This window comes from Oculina patagonica, chromosome 4 (assembly GCF_052425735.1).
Source record: "Oculina patagonica isolate OP01 chromosome 4, crgOcupat, whole genome shotgun sequence".
Taxonomy (NCBI): Eukaryota; Metazoa; Cnidaria; class Anthozoa; order Scleractinia; family Oculinidae; genus Oculina; species Oculina patagonica.
In genome coordinates, this window is record NC_135761.1 from 18,370,696 (window position 1) to 18,385,487 (window position 14,792).

Sequence of the window (14,792 nt, forward strand, 5' to 3'; positions counted from 1 at the left end):
TATTCTCCAGCAAATTAAATCAGTTGCTTGCGGGCAGCATGCAGTGTTAGTAAATATCGAATTGACCTTTCGTTGTGAGCTGATTTGTATTAAAATGGAAAGGTCGCGATATTTTCGGAAAGATTTGTATATCAGCTGTAGTCACGCTAAAAAGAGCTAATGGAAATTCGGAGCCCTAAATCACGAACGCCGGTGTAGCGTGAAATTAATTGGAGTGAGTAGAAGGGCTGTGAATTCTGCATGTTAAGGCAGGCTATGTTTCATCCCTTCTAGCCGGGTAACTCGGTTAGCCGGGGCACCCACCCTCCATGTAAAGAGTCTTCTTTGTTTGCCCCCCCACCTTAAAGTGCACCAGAAACTCCTGCTCTGTATACAGAGTACTTTTCTTTTTGCTTGAACTGATAAGGACTATCATTCTCTTCCATCGTTAAGTTCCTTTTGTTTTCGCATATCTGTGAGTTAGCGTAAAAGGTTGCTTCTATTAATAAAATAGTTCTAACTTTAAGCTAAGAAAATGTGATATATACGGACGAAAACAGTTTAAGTTCTGCTATGTAAACGAGCAGAGTTCGTGGAGAAAAACGCAATACGTACGAATCTGCGTGGATAAACGCGAGGCGTTAAACCCTCCTGTGATTACTTAATGGTTAAATAAGCGACTCTGAATTTTTTTTTTTTTTTTTTTAATAGTTTATTGAAACAAAAAAGAAAAAAAAAACAGCATACATGTACAATGTGTCTGAGCTTTAAAAACAATACGGTACTATACAGTGCTTGCTTATGTTAATTAAGCGACTCTGGAATGATAAACAACGAATACTTGGATTGCTTTGAAATAAACTGAAGTCCAGGCAGGTAGTCCAGTGATGTTTCGGTCTTCTCAGTCGCTGTGAGAACTGTAGAAACAGCCGTGATTCAGACACCAGCGTAACGATAGGTTTTAGGGCTGTAGAGCGCTTTTGCCAACACTAGCGAGTTTGGCAAATATGGAACTTGACAGGTTGAATACTTCGCGTGGGCGCGAGAAGGAATTGTTTAGAAAACAGGGTTTTTGGTTTTGCCCGGCTAACGACAACTTGCACGGCACGGGAACGGGGAATAACTCGTTAGAACTAACCGCTTTGCAGCCGGCACTCGTTACAGTACGCTAGAGGTACAGGGTCTATTTTCTACGTCCCAAGAAGCGAGAAAACGGAAGCAATTACTGATAAACTTCTAGTACACAGCAAACTTCTTTATTGTAGAGTAAACTTCTTAACATTTCACAGCTGGTTGGGGGCAATCGTAGGTAGTCGTCAAGGTAATCGATTAACAACAATTTTCGCGTTTCTTATGTACCATACAATCACAGGTGATCGCTAATACAAAGGTTTACACGTAGTAGATAAAATATGAGCGGGAGATCTGTATGGGTGTTTACGATGGCGAGCCGATAGGCGAGCCATGGTAAACGCCCATACAGATCGGACGCAAATATTTTATTCTACTTGTGAAATGAAAACAATAAATGAATGCAAAGTATTGTTATGCGAATCAGAAGAGATCTGTATCAAAAGTTAATGAATACTTATTAGCTGAGCAGGAGTTTGTATCAAAAGTTAATTCTATTGTTTGATTTGTATTGGGGTTTACAGTTGTGTACATGTGATCTGGATACTGTGCTGGGATTGGTTTGCATCCTCATGAATAGTTAATGAATTTTACAAAGACTTTTAAAACAAGCACACGTGTTGGTTGAAAGTTACAGGACATCTTATTGGTTAATTCTCAATCTTCATGAAGTAACAAAGCGTACATTTGTGTAGTTTCTAAGTTTCTCTAAAGTATCCGTCTAAGTTACCCTATTGAAAACGCACGTGTTGTCTACTGCGTATTGCTGCTAATAAGCCTTATAAGCGTTATGCTTACGCTGCACTCTTCTCATCGCCATCCATACCACCACGGTTAATGCTGAAATGATTGCCATAGCGCTTATAAAGATTAAATAGTAACATTCATCGGAGGAACAAAAGCGAACAGTTACAGCTGATAAAACAGGCATCGACGTTTCCTTCTCCCTTGACTTGTGCCTTCCAAAATCCTTGAATCGCTGTTTGTCTTTCTGATTTTCCACGAAGTATTTTTCAAACTCCTCGTGACCGAAGTCAAAGGTTTGGCAGGTGGGAAATCCTGGAGGGACGGGCGGATGATCTTCGTAGGAAACGTTAAAAATCAACGCCATTCCCTCCATAAAGTGCAACATAGCGTGACAGTGAAATACCCAATAGCCTGGATTGTCTGTTCGAAAACGAACTACGGTATAACCCATTGCTGGAACTACCAAGGTGTTCTTGAGAGGTGGCTTGTCATAATTTATCCCAGTAGCACTTCCGGAAATCCAGTAAGGGTGACTGCAAGTCCTATCTTCATGCCAGTTACAAACAATGTTCTTATTTCCGCGGAGTATCTTACCGGTGATGTTATCTACAATAGGATAGGCGGTCTTTAAAACACGAAAACTGTGACCGTGAAGGTGCATAGAATGGTGTTTCTTGTATTTGTTTCCAGGGACTGTGCCTTTCTGAAAACCTCCAAAAATGTCGGACATTACAACGAGCTGTATGGTTTTGTTGGCAGGAAGGCTTACTACGTTCGAGCACCGGCATCCCGTTTTTGCGCAGTCTTGCGTGCAAGGAACAAGTTGCCATGTGGAAGATTCTTGGAAAAGCGGTGCACGAGGCATTACCATTCTGCGACTATTTATGGAAGATCCGATGGGAAAAGCCAAGTTCAAAAAAAGTTCTACGTCGACCTCTTCGTTCTGTTGCGAAATGTCGCCGTCGTAACGGGAGTTGTCTAATCGAAGCTCTGAAAAAGCGACACATTGCGTGTTGGGAAACAGATCCTGGCGATAGGCTGGCCATGGGCAGTTTAGAACTTTGCAGGGAGTTTCAGAAGTGCAAGTTCTTCTGCTGCTATTGAAATCCCTTTTCTTGTCGCTCGCTTCCTCGTAATTTAAAATTGCCTTTATGTCCCAAACGATTCCATCAGGCAGAGGATTTTCGAAGCCACTTCCCACTCGCAGCGTCGTTGCGCGAATCCAGTATCGTCCTGGATTCTGATCGGCTTCAAACTCAACCACATACGTTTCTCCAGGGTAAATTATCACAGATTCGAATTTCGTAGGTTCCACTGGATTGCCGTCACTTTCAATGACCGTTAACTCATGCGCATCGATCGACACTCGGTAAGCAAACTCTCCAGAAGCCATCACGATATGTAATTGGTACTTTTTCCCTCGGATAACATTGAAAACTGCGAGGGGAGAGGTATTGTTTCCCTTCCGACCGCGACCGTTTATAAGACCCGACCAGAAATCCATGGAGCTCAGCTCCACCCCGTCGAACGAAGCGCCCGTTAAAACAGAAGACAGAAAAAGCGATTCCGCATTTCCACTATGCGAGTTCCTATAGCTATAGGGATTTAGTAATTCGATTTCGGTAGAGAAAAGTGGAAACCAGTCGCTTACCACCATGGGGAAGTGTGGGGGCAACATGCCCTTCTCTTTCGATCTACGAACGATTAATGCTCCGAAAAGCCCATCAATGCGTTGAAGTTCGTTGTGAGAATGATACCAATGTGTTCCCGGTGGATTGGCAATGAAGCGATAAGTGAAGCTTTGCCGAGGAAGTATCGGACATTGAGTGACGTAAGGTACTCCGTCCATCCAAACATTGTTGCGCAAGTGAATACCGTGCCAATGAATTGTCAGTCCTTCTTTCAGAAGTTCGTTGACTACCTTTACGGCCACTTCTGCGCCCTCCATTACCTCTAGCGTTGGTCCGGGAAACTGACCGTTGACGAGAATTATATTTCTTTGAGCACTGCCATCAGCAGTGTGCACCATGTCTGGAGTAAGGGTGATGTTCGGTACCTTTTTACGATGATAGAGGTTCGGTACTAATTTGAGTGTGCCGTTTTTTAACAGTTTGACGTCGTATGACTTCCTGCCATCTTCAGTTGTGAATGTCATGGAGCGGCCTTCGCTTACGACGAACGTAAACTCGCAAATCGAATCGAAACAAAATTCAGATTCTGCTCTGCAGTTTCGCAGGATGGCACAGGAAAAGACAAGTAATGGGACCATTACGATGATCTCGGGAGTCTTCATGCTTCCTTTTTTTGTAAAAAAAAAAAGGTATGAAATCAGGCTAATAGGTGATAATGTTCTGACGCTGACTCGTGTCAGCCTAAAAGGGCCTCACTGAAAGTAAGTTGTTTATATGTCTGCTCATGCATGCAGTGGTCACAATAAGGTCCAATATATAATACAATACAGCTGTCATACAGCTGACATGTGTCGTAAAACAACGATACTTTTATGTCTGTGTAAGGCCACTTAATTGGAACTGAGATCGTATCAAATTATAGAAATGGTAAATTTATTCAAAATTTAGCTGTGTTCATTTTTTTTCCACATGGCTTCTCTCATCACTTAAGCTATAGCACACCTTGTTTTATTTTATTTCTTGTGCATAGTAGTGTACAATATTTTGCTCACATGTACAGTGAAACGTTACGTGAAAATCCAATCGTTTTTAGGGGCGATCGTGGGAGGCTAGGTACATGCATGATCAGTTTGGAATGATAAGCTGACAGTACACGACAATTGTATTAAGAAGGCATAACACATGAGAGAAAACGGAATCGGAAACCGGGGAAAAATTAACGAGACGTACAATCCAAGGGTAACGGATATTGGCTCCAAATATCGGGAGTTTCTAGAAACCGACGGCTCGAAAAATCGGGATTTTACTGAAAAGGCCCTGTTAGGAAAGGTATACATGTGTCCTGTCTCAAGTCCAAAGCTTGTCATGTCACTGTCGTAATTTCGTAATTTCGTCTAAAGACGGACGCAAGTAACTGAGCAGAAGTTTCTCAGATATTTTAATTTCCCAACCAATTAAAATGCGTGAGTAGCTTAGGTACACAGAGCAGGAGTTTCTCTGGTATATGTGCTATATAAACAACTTACTTTCAGTGAGGCCCTTTCAGGCTGACACAAGTCAGCGTCAGAACATTATCACCTATTAGCCTGATTTCATATCTTTTTTTTACAAAAAAAGGAAGCATGAAGACTCCCGAGATCATCGTAATGGTCCCATTACTTGTCTTTTCCTGTGCCATCCTGCGAAACTGCAGGGCAGAATCTGAATTTTGTTTCGATTCGATTTGCGAGTTTACGTTCGTCGTAACCGAAGGCCGCTCGATGACATTCACAACTGAAGATGGAAGGAAGTCATACGACGTCAAACTGGAAGAAAGCGGAACACTAAAATTAGTACCGAACCTCTATCATCGTAAAACGGTGCCGAACATCACCCTTACTCCAGACATGGTGCACACTGCTGATGGCAGTGCTCAAAGAAATATTATTCTCGTCAACGGTCAGTTTCCCGGACCAACGCTAGAGGTAACGGAGGGCGCAGAAGTGGCCGTAAAGGTCGTCAACGGACTCCTAAAAGAAGGACTCACAATTCATTGGCACGGTATTCACTTGCGCAACAATGTTTGGATGGACGGAGTGCCTTACGTCACTCAATGTCCGATACTTCCTCGGCAAAGCTTCACTTATCGTTTCATTGCCAATCCGCCGGGAACACATTGGTATCATTCTCACAACGAACTTCAACGCATTGATGGCCTTTTCGGTGCATTAATCGTTCGTAGATCGAAAGAGAAGGGCATGTTGCCCCCTCACTTTCCCATGGTGATAAACGACTGGTTTCCACTTTCCTCTACCGAAATCGCATTACTTGATCCCTATAGCTATAGGAACTCGCATAGTGGAAATGCGGAATCGCTTTTTCTGTCTCCAGTTTTAAAGGGCGTTTCGTTCGACGGGGTGGAGCTAAGCTCCATGGATTACTGGTCGGGTCTTATAAACGGTCGCGGTCGGAAGGGAAACAATACCTCCCCCCTTACCGTTTTCAATGTTACCGGAGGGCAAAAATACCGACTGCACATCGTGATGGCTTCGGGAGAGTTCGCTTACCGAGTGTCGGTGGACTCGCACGAGTTAACGGTCATTGAAAGTGACGGCAATCCAGTGGAACCTACGAAATTCGAATCTGTGATAATTTTTCCTGGAGAAACGTATGTGGTTGAGTTTGAAGCCGATCAAAACCCAGGACGATACTGGATTCGCGCAACGACGCTGCGAGTGGGAAGTGGCTTCGAAAATCCACTGCCTGATGGAATCGTTTGGGACGTAAAGGCAATTTTAAATTACGAGGAAGCGACCGACAAGAAAGGGGATCCCAATAGCAGCAGAAGAACTTGCACTTCTGAAACTCCCTGCAAAGTTCTAAACTGCCCATGGCCAGCCTATCGCCAGGATCTGTTTCCCAACACGCAATGTGTCGCATTTTCAGAGCTTCGATTAGACAGCTCCCTTTACGAGGGCGATATTTCGCAACAGAACGAAGAGGTCGACCTAGAACTCTTTTTAAATTTGGGTTTTCCCATCGGATCTTCCATAAACAGTCACAGAATGGTAATGCCTCGTGCACCGCTTTTCCAAGACCCTTCCACTTGGCAACTTATTCCTTGTACGCAAGACTGCGCAAAAACGGAATGCCGGTGCTCGAACGCAGTAAGCCTTCCTGCCAACAAAACTATACAGCTCGTTGTAATGTCCGACATTTTTGGAGGTTTTCAGAAAGGCACCGTCCCTGGAAACAAATACAAGGCCCACCATTCTATGCACCTTCACGGTCACAGTTTTCGTGTTTTAAAGACCGCCTATCCTATTGTAGATAACATCACCGGTAAGATACTCCGCGGAAATAAGAACATTGTTTGTAACTGGCATGAAGATAGGACTTGTAGTCATCCTTATTGGATTTCCGGAAGTGCTACTGGGCTAAATAATGACAAGCCACCTCTCAAGAACACCTTGGTAGTTCCAGCAATGGGTTATACCGTAGTTCGTTTTCGAACAGACAATCCAGGCTATTGGATATTTCACTGTCACGCTATGTTGCACTTTATGGAGGGAATGTCGTTGATTTTTAACGTTTCCTACGAAGATCATCCGCCCGTCCCTCCAGGATTTCCCACCTGCCAAACCTTTGACTTCGGTCACGAGGAGTTTGAAAAATACTTCGTGGAAAATCAGAAAGACAAACAGCGATTCAAGGATTTTGGAAGGCACAAGTCAAGGGAGAAGGAAACGTCGATGCCTGTTTTATCAGCTGTAACTGTTCGCTTTTGTTCCTCCGATGAATGTTACTATTTAATCTTTTTAAGCGCTATGGCAATCATTTCAGCATTAGCCTTGGTGGTATGGATGGCGATGAGAAGGGTGCAGCGTGACCATAACACTTATAAGACTCATTAACAACAATACGCAGTAGACAACACGTGTGTTTTTAATAGGGTAATTAAGACAGATATTTTTAGAGAAACTAAGAAACTGCACAAATGTACGCTTTGTTACTTCATGAAGATTGAGAATTAACCAATCAGATGTCCTGTAACTATCAACCTACACGTGTGCTAGTTTTAGAAGTCTTTGTAAACCTTTGTATTAGCGATCACCTGTGATTGTATGGTATATACGAAACGCGAAAATTGTTGTTAATTGATTAACTTGACGATTACCTACGATTGCCCCCAACGAGCTGGGAAATGTTAAGAAGTTTACTCTACAATAAAGAAGTTTGCTGTGTACTAGAAGAGTATCAGTGATTGCTTCCGCTTTCTCTCTTCTTGGGACGAATTCTTTGGTTTATCATTCCAGAGTCGCTTGTTTAACCATTAAGTGATCACACGAGGATTTAACGCCTCGCGTTTATCCACGCAGATCCGTATTGCGTTTTTCTCCACGAAAAACGTTCAAGGAAGACATAAGAATTTTACCAGTACGCTGTAAGAGATGTTAATGCCAGTGAACCGGATAAAATACTATCTCGTAACGTTTTGTTCAACAAAGGGCATGAAATAAAACGCTTCATGCTAAAGTAGAAGGAATCGGCGGTTACAAGTAGTATACTTGCGATGGAATGCCCAGAGGAGGTAAAAATTGGGTTCAGTTTTTCAATATAAGCGGGAAATGCTCTTCACGTGGCATGTAACCATGCCGTCAACACTTCAAAAGAGCTTTTTGTTACTTCTTTCACGACTTGGGGAAAGAAATGGCATGAAATCGGTCAAAATTCATACTCAATTCATTTAAAGGGTTAAACATGACTAAATGTTTAAACTCCTGCTCTGTTTACAGAGTCACTAATTGGTTGAAAACTCCTGCTTGTTTTTAATTGATACAGATATTAATTAAAAAAAATAAACTGCCTTTTTAAAATACAGGGGCACCCAGCAGACCGTTTCGGTGTAAAATCGGGTAATAGAATTTCGGTCCCAAGAATTTTTCTGAAGTTTGTTAGTTCAACTAGCGTACCCGAAAAGATACACTTTTCTTAGTGTTCAAAATAAGTACACTTATAACGTAAAACGATGTTCCGACACGTATAGTAAAATTTTCTCGTTGGGTGCCCCCGAAAATACCAGAGAAACTCCTGCTCTGTGTACCTAGGTTACTAACGCATTTTTTATTGGTTGGGAAATTAAAATATCTGAGAAACGTCTGCTCTGTTACTTGCGCCCGTCTTTAGACGAAATGACGAAATTACGACAGTGACATGGCAAGCTTTGAACTTGAGACAGGACACATGTATACCTTTCCTAACATGGCCTCTTCAGTAGAATCCTGATTTTTTTGAGCCCCTGTTTCTAGAAACTCCCGATTTATCGAGCCAATATTCGTTACCATTGAATTACACGCCTTGTTAATTTTTCCCCGATTTTCGTTTCCGTTTCTTCTAATGTCTTATGCCTTCTTTATACAAATGTCGTGTACTGTCAGCTTATCATTCCAAACTGATCATGCATGTACCTAGCCTCCCACGATCGCCCCTAAAAACGATTGGATTTTCACGTAACGTTTCACTGTACATGTGAGTTAAATATTGTACACTACTATGCACAAGAAATAAAATAAAACAAGGTGTGCTATAGCTTAAGTGATGAGAGAAGCCAAGTGGAAAATAAAAAAGAATGAACACAGCTAAATTTTGAATAAATTACCATTTCCATAATTTGACGCGATCACAGTTCCAATTAAGTGGCCGTACACAGACATAAAAGTATCGTTGTTTTACGACACATATCAGCTGTATGACAGCTTATTGTATTAAATATAGGACCTTATTGTGACCACTCCATGCAGCCGATCAGACATAAACAACTTACTTTCAGTGAGGCCCTTTTAGGCTGACACGAGTCAGCGTCAGAACATTATCACCTATTGGTCTGATTTCATATCTTTTTTTTTTTACAAAATCAGAAAACATGAAGACTCCCGAGATCATCGTAATGGTCCCATTACTTGTCTTTTCCTGTGCCATCCTGCGAAACTGCAGGACAGAATCTGAATTTTGTTTCGATTCGATTTGCGAGTTTACGTTCGTCGTAACCGAAGGCCGCTCGATGACATTCACAACTGAAGATGGCAGGAAGTCATACGACGTCAAACTAGAAGAAAGCGGAACACTAAAATTAGTACCGAACCTCTATCATCGTAAAAAGGTACCGAACATCACCCTTACTCCAGACATGGTGCACACTGCTGATGGCAGTGCTCAAAGAAATATTATTCTCGTCAACGGTCAGTTTCCCGGACCAACGCTAGAGGTAACGGAGGGCGCAGAAGTTGCCGTAAAGGTCGTCAACGAACCATTTCCATGATTTCACGTGATCACAGTTCCAATTAAGTGGCCTTACACAAACATAAAAGTATCTTTGTTTTACGACACATGTCAGCTGTATGAAAGCTGTATTGTATTATAATTGGACCTTATTGTGACTGCTGCCTGCAACCGATCAGACATGTGCTATTTAAACAACTTACTTTCAGTGAGGCCCTTTTAGACTGACACAAGTCAGCGTCAGAACATTGTCACCTATTAGTCTGATTTCATATTTATTTTTACAAAATATATTATTATAAAGACGATTCTGAGCTGCTGTCGAAAAAAAATGGGAATGTATATTAAATTTAAAACATTTTTCTGGTTAGCCGCTATATTTTTTCGTTTGAATGATTTACTAGTCGTATTTGTTATTTACCAACTTTACCGATGAAGTTCGTCAATTCAGCTGCAAGTAGCTAGTCATGCAACCTATTTCTTTATTAATGACTTGCATGTGAGTCAGCACGTCCGCACTTGATAATCGAGTCAGTGGGAATGTGAATAATACAAAATCTGTAGATTTTTGTTTGCAGTAAGAGTGGTATATACTTGTTATTTCTTCCTTAGAAGTTTGAACTTTTCTTGTAGATTATATAAGCGACGTGCGACTACTGTTTTTAAAACCTCAGTACTACGTTCTCATTCTTGTTTGGATCCCCACCCTCTGTCATCAGGACAGTTGTCCGCAAGCTGCGTCACATGATTTCTGACCGATTAATGTGTTCGTTTGCCACATTTAGGCAAATAAACTAAGCGATCTTTATCTTGTCTAGCATTGCCTTTTCGATTCTTAGTTTTTTAAAAGGAACAGCTCTGGGACTGCAAATATCTATACATAATAGGGTATGAATTAGTTGATAAATTTGACTGTCAACTTAAATGTTTGTTTGCCTGTTTGTCTCTCGTCTTCGTCTTCCTCTGTTATTGATTTAAACTGAGTTTTCGTCTGAATGAGTTTAATTTGCAAAAAGGAAAACGTTTCTTTAAAAAAGAGGAAAAGGAAATAGCATGGTAATGGATGTTATTCTTTATAATGAAGTGTTCAGTCGTGTGTTTGTTAAATGGGATAGATTCTTCACTTGTACGATTTGCATGAGTGCCGTTTGGCCTGAATATTCCAAAACTGGCATTTTTTGTAAAAGCTGCAGACCAAGACTTTTTTTGTCTTAAAGAAAAAATAAGAAAACAGAAGGCACAAGGGATGTATATGAATTAATACCCGGGGGGGGGGGGGGTACCTAAAATAGCCTATACGGGGTGGCTCCACCCGAAAGGGGTACCTTTTTCAGGCTTCAGGTATATAAAAGGGTAGGGACTTCACAAGTTTAGGTATAAGAAAGGGTAGAAAATCCTGCTATTAAGATATTTAAAAAGACTTTTAAATTAAATATTTCGAACAGCCGCAACTTATGGCTACATCGTCTTAATTTTTTAAACGCTACACAAAAAATGTCAAGAAAACGCCCTGTTTTAAGTATATTTTGTGTCGTGTAGGTATATGAAAGGGGAACTTTCTCTATAAAAGGTATACGAAAGGGGTGCTTTTTCTGTCAAAATGGTATATAAAAGGGTAAGGGGTTGGACCTCGGGGTGGAGCCTCCCCGTATAAAACTTTTTGGAGTGTCCCCCGGGATTAATACTTCCGTTCTCGGTATTTATCTCTTACTTTATTCCAAAAGTAAGATCATTTTCTGATGCAATGTTATTGGTTAATCACTTAATTTGTCCATGATCAGATTACAGTTATCGTTTGTTATAAACTAAAGTGAATAATTATGTTGATAATGATGACGATGATAATAATTTCTATTTCAAAGAGGGTTACGACTTATTTACAAAGTTTTCTCTGAAATATTCCTATGGCCTTCGGGAATCATTCAGTAATCGATATCTTCCGAATATAGCAAGACCAGATTCAACACTAAACGATGCTGCGATCTCTCAGAACGGATAAAAGTTGATTAAAATGCAAAAGTTACCAAGCAACTTGTAGGCGGCTTTAACAGCCGGATACAAATGATCCAAACGATCCAGACGATCCAAACGATCCAGACGATACAGACGATCCAGACGATACAGACGATCCAGACGATACAGACGATCCAGACGATACAGACGATCCAAACGATCGAGACGATCCAAACGATTGAGACGATCCAAACGATTGAGACCATCCAAACGATTGAGACGATCCAAACGATTGAGACCATCCAAACGATTGAGACGATCCAAACGATCCAGACGATCCAGACGATCGAGACGATCCAAACGATCGAGACAATCCAAATGATCTAAACGATCGAGACGATCAAAACGATCGAGACGAACCAAACGATCCAGACGATCCAAACGATCGAGACGATCGAGACAATCTAGACGATCCAAATGATCTAAACGATCGAGAGGATCCAAATGATCCAAACGATCGAGACGAACCAGACGATCCAAACGATCGAGACGATCGAGACAATCTAAACGATCCAAATGATCCAAACGATCGAGCCGATCCAAACGATCCAGACGATCCAAACGATCCAAACGATCGAGATGATCCAGACGATGCAAATGATCCAAACGATCGAGACGATCGAGACGATCCAAACGATCCAAATGATCCAAACGATCCAAATGATCCAAACGATCCAAATGATCCAAACGATCGAGACGATCCAAACGATCCAGACGATCGAGACGATCGAGACGATTTAGACGATCCAAATGATCCAAACGATCCAAATGATCCAAACGATCCAAACGATCCAGACGATCGAGACGATACAGACGATCCAAATGATCCAAACGATCCAAATGATCCAAACGATCGAGACGATCGAGACGATTTAGACGATCCAAATGATCCAAACGATCCAAATGATCCAAACGATCCAAATGATCCAAACGATCCAAACGATCGAGACGATCGAGACGATCCAAACGATCCAAACGATCGAGACGATCGAGACGATTTAGACGATCCAAATGATCCAAACGATCCAAATGATCCAAACGATCCAAATGATCCAAACGATCCAAATGATCCAAACGATCCAAACGATCGAGACGATCCAAACGATCGAGACGATCCAAACGATCGAGACGATCCAAACGATCGAGACGATCGAGACGATTTAGACGATCCAAACGATCCAAACGATCCAAACGATCCAAACGATCCAAACGATCCAAACGATCCAAACGATCCAGACGATCCAAACGATCGAGACGATCGAGACGATTTAGACGATCCAAATGATCCAAACGATCCAAACGATCCAAACGATCCAAATGATCCAAACGATCCAAATGATCCAAACGATCCAAATGATCCAAACGATCCAAACGATCCAAACGATCGAGACGATCCAAACGATCGAGACGATCCAAACGATCGAGACGATCCAAACGATCGAGACGATCGAGACGATTTAGACGATCCAAATGATCCAAACGATCCAAATGATCCAAACGATCCAAATGATCCAAACGATCCAAATGATCCAAACGATCCAAATGATCCAAACGATCCAAACGATCCAAACGATCGAGACGATCCAAACGATCGAGACGATCGAGACGATTTAGACGATCCAAATGATCCAAACGATCCAAACGATCCAAACGATCCAAATGATCCAAACGATCCAAACGATCCAAACGATCGAGACGATCCAAACGATCGAGACGATCGAGACGATCGAGACGATCGAGACAATCTAAACGATCCAAATGATCCAAACGATCCAAATGATCCAAACGATCCAAACGATCCAAACGATCCAAACGATCGAGACGATCCAAACGATCGAGACGATCCAAACGATCGAGACGATCCAAACGATCGAGACGATCGAGACGATTTAGACGATCCAAATGATCCAAACGATACAAATGATCCAAACGATCCAAACGATCCAAACGATCCAAATGATCCAAACGATCCAAACGATCCAAACGATCGAGACGATCCAAACGATCGAGACGATCGAGACGATCCAAATGATCCAAACGATCCAAACGATCCAAACGATCGAGACGATCGAGACGATCGAGACAATCTAAACGATCCAAATGATCCAGACGATCCAAATGATCCAAACGATGGAGACGATCGAGACGATCCAGACGATCCAGATGAGCCAGACGATCCGCTAAATTTACGAAATAAGGCATGCGAGGCACATTACAGAAATACTTTTGCACGTATTGTATCTGATTACCCGTTGAGAGTTGGTTTGAGTTTTCTGATGAATAAGAACAATAAAAATAAAAATTAAATAAACAATTAAAAAAAAAATTACAATTAAATTAAAATTAAATTAGAAATAAATTAAAACTAAATTAAAATTAATTTAAAATTAAATTGAATTAAAATTAAATTAAAATTAAATTAAAATTAAATTGAATTAAAAAAATTAAAATTAAATTGAAATTAAATTAAATTAAATTAATTTGAATTAAAATTTAAATTAAATTGAAATTAAAATTAAATTAAAATTAACATATTAATTAAATTTAAATTTATCTCATTAATTTCATTTGACATAATGTTGCTCATAAAATAATTTTAAAAAGGCTAAAAAGAGATAAAAGTTATCAAAGCTCTTAAAAACAAAACGTTTCGACTCGAACGTCATCATCAGTGTTAAATGCACATTTACATTCAGCTTGGTTTTGGCGATAAAACAGTGCACCTCTTTATTCGTTTTAAAATTAATAATTTCATTTGAGTTATCTAAGTTAATTTAATTGAGTCACTTCGTTTTTAAATTAAATTTTTAAATAAAGGCCAGATTGCACCATCATTTCGACGCTAGCGGGATTTCGAACGCGATGTTCGACGAGTTAGCTTTTACCGAAAGGTCTCTGATGAGTCTCTTGGCGGAGACGAAACATGCGTGTCAGACCAGCCACGAAATTAAAATTAAATTAAAATTAAATTAAATTAAATTAAATAAAATTAAATAAAATTAAATAAAATTAAATAAAATTAAAATTAAATTA

The 14,792-nt window shown here is 40.7% G+C and overlaps 1 long non-coding RNA gene across 1 annotated transcript in view; it reads right to left on the reverse strand.

Annotated features, from left to right (window-relative positions):
* Positions 1–7,374, reverse strand: part of LOC144652031 (uncharacterized) — a 75,801-nt gene extending 68,427 nt beyond the window's left edge. Inside the window, exon 1 of the long non-coding RNA XR_013570439.1 lies at positions 7,274–7,374. This is a non-coding gene — a long non-coding RNA (uncharacterized LOC144652031). The remainder of the gene's footprint in view (positions 1–7,273) is intronic.
* Positions 7,375–14,792: the final 7,418 nt, after the last annotated feature.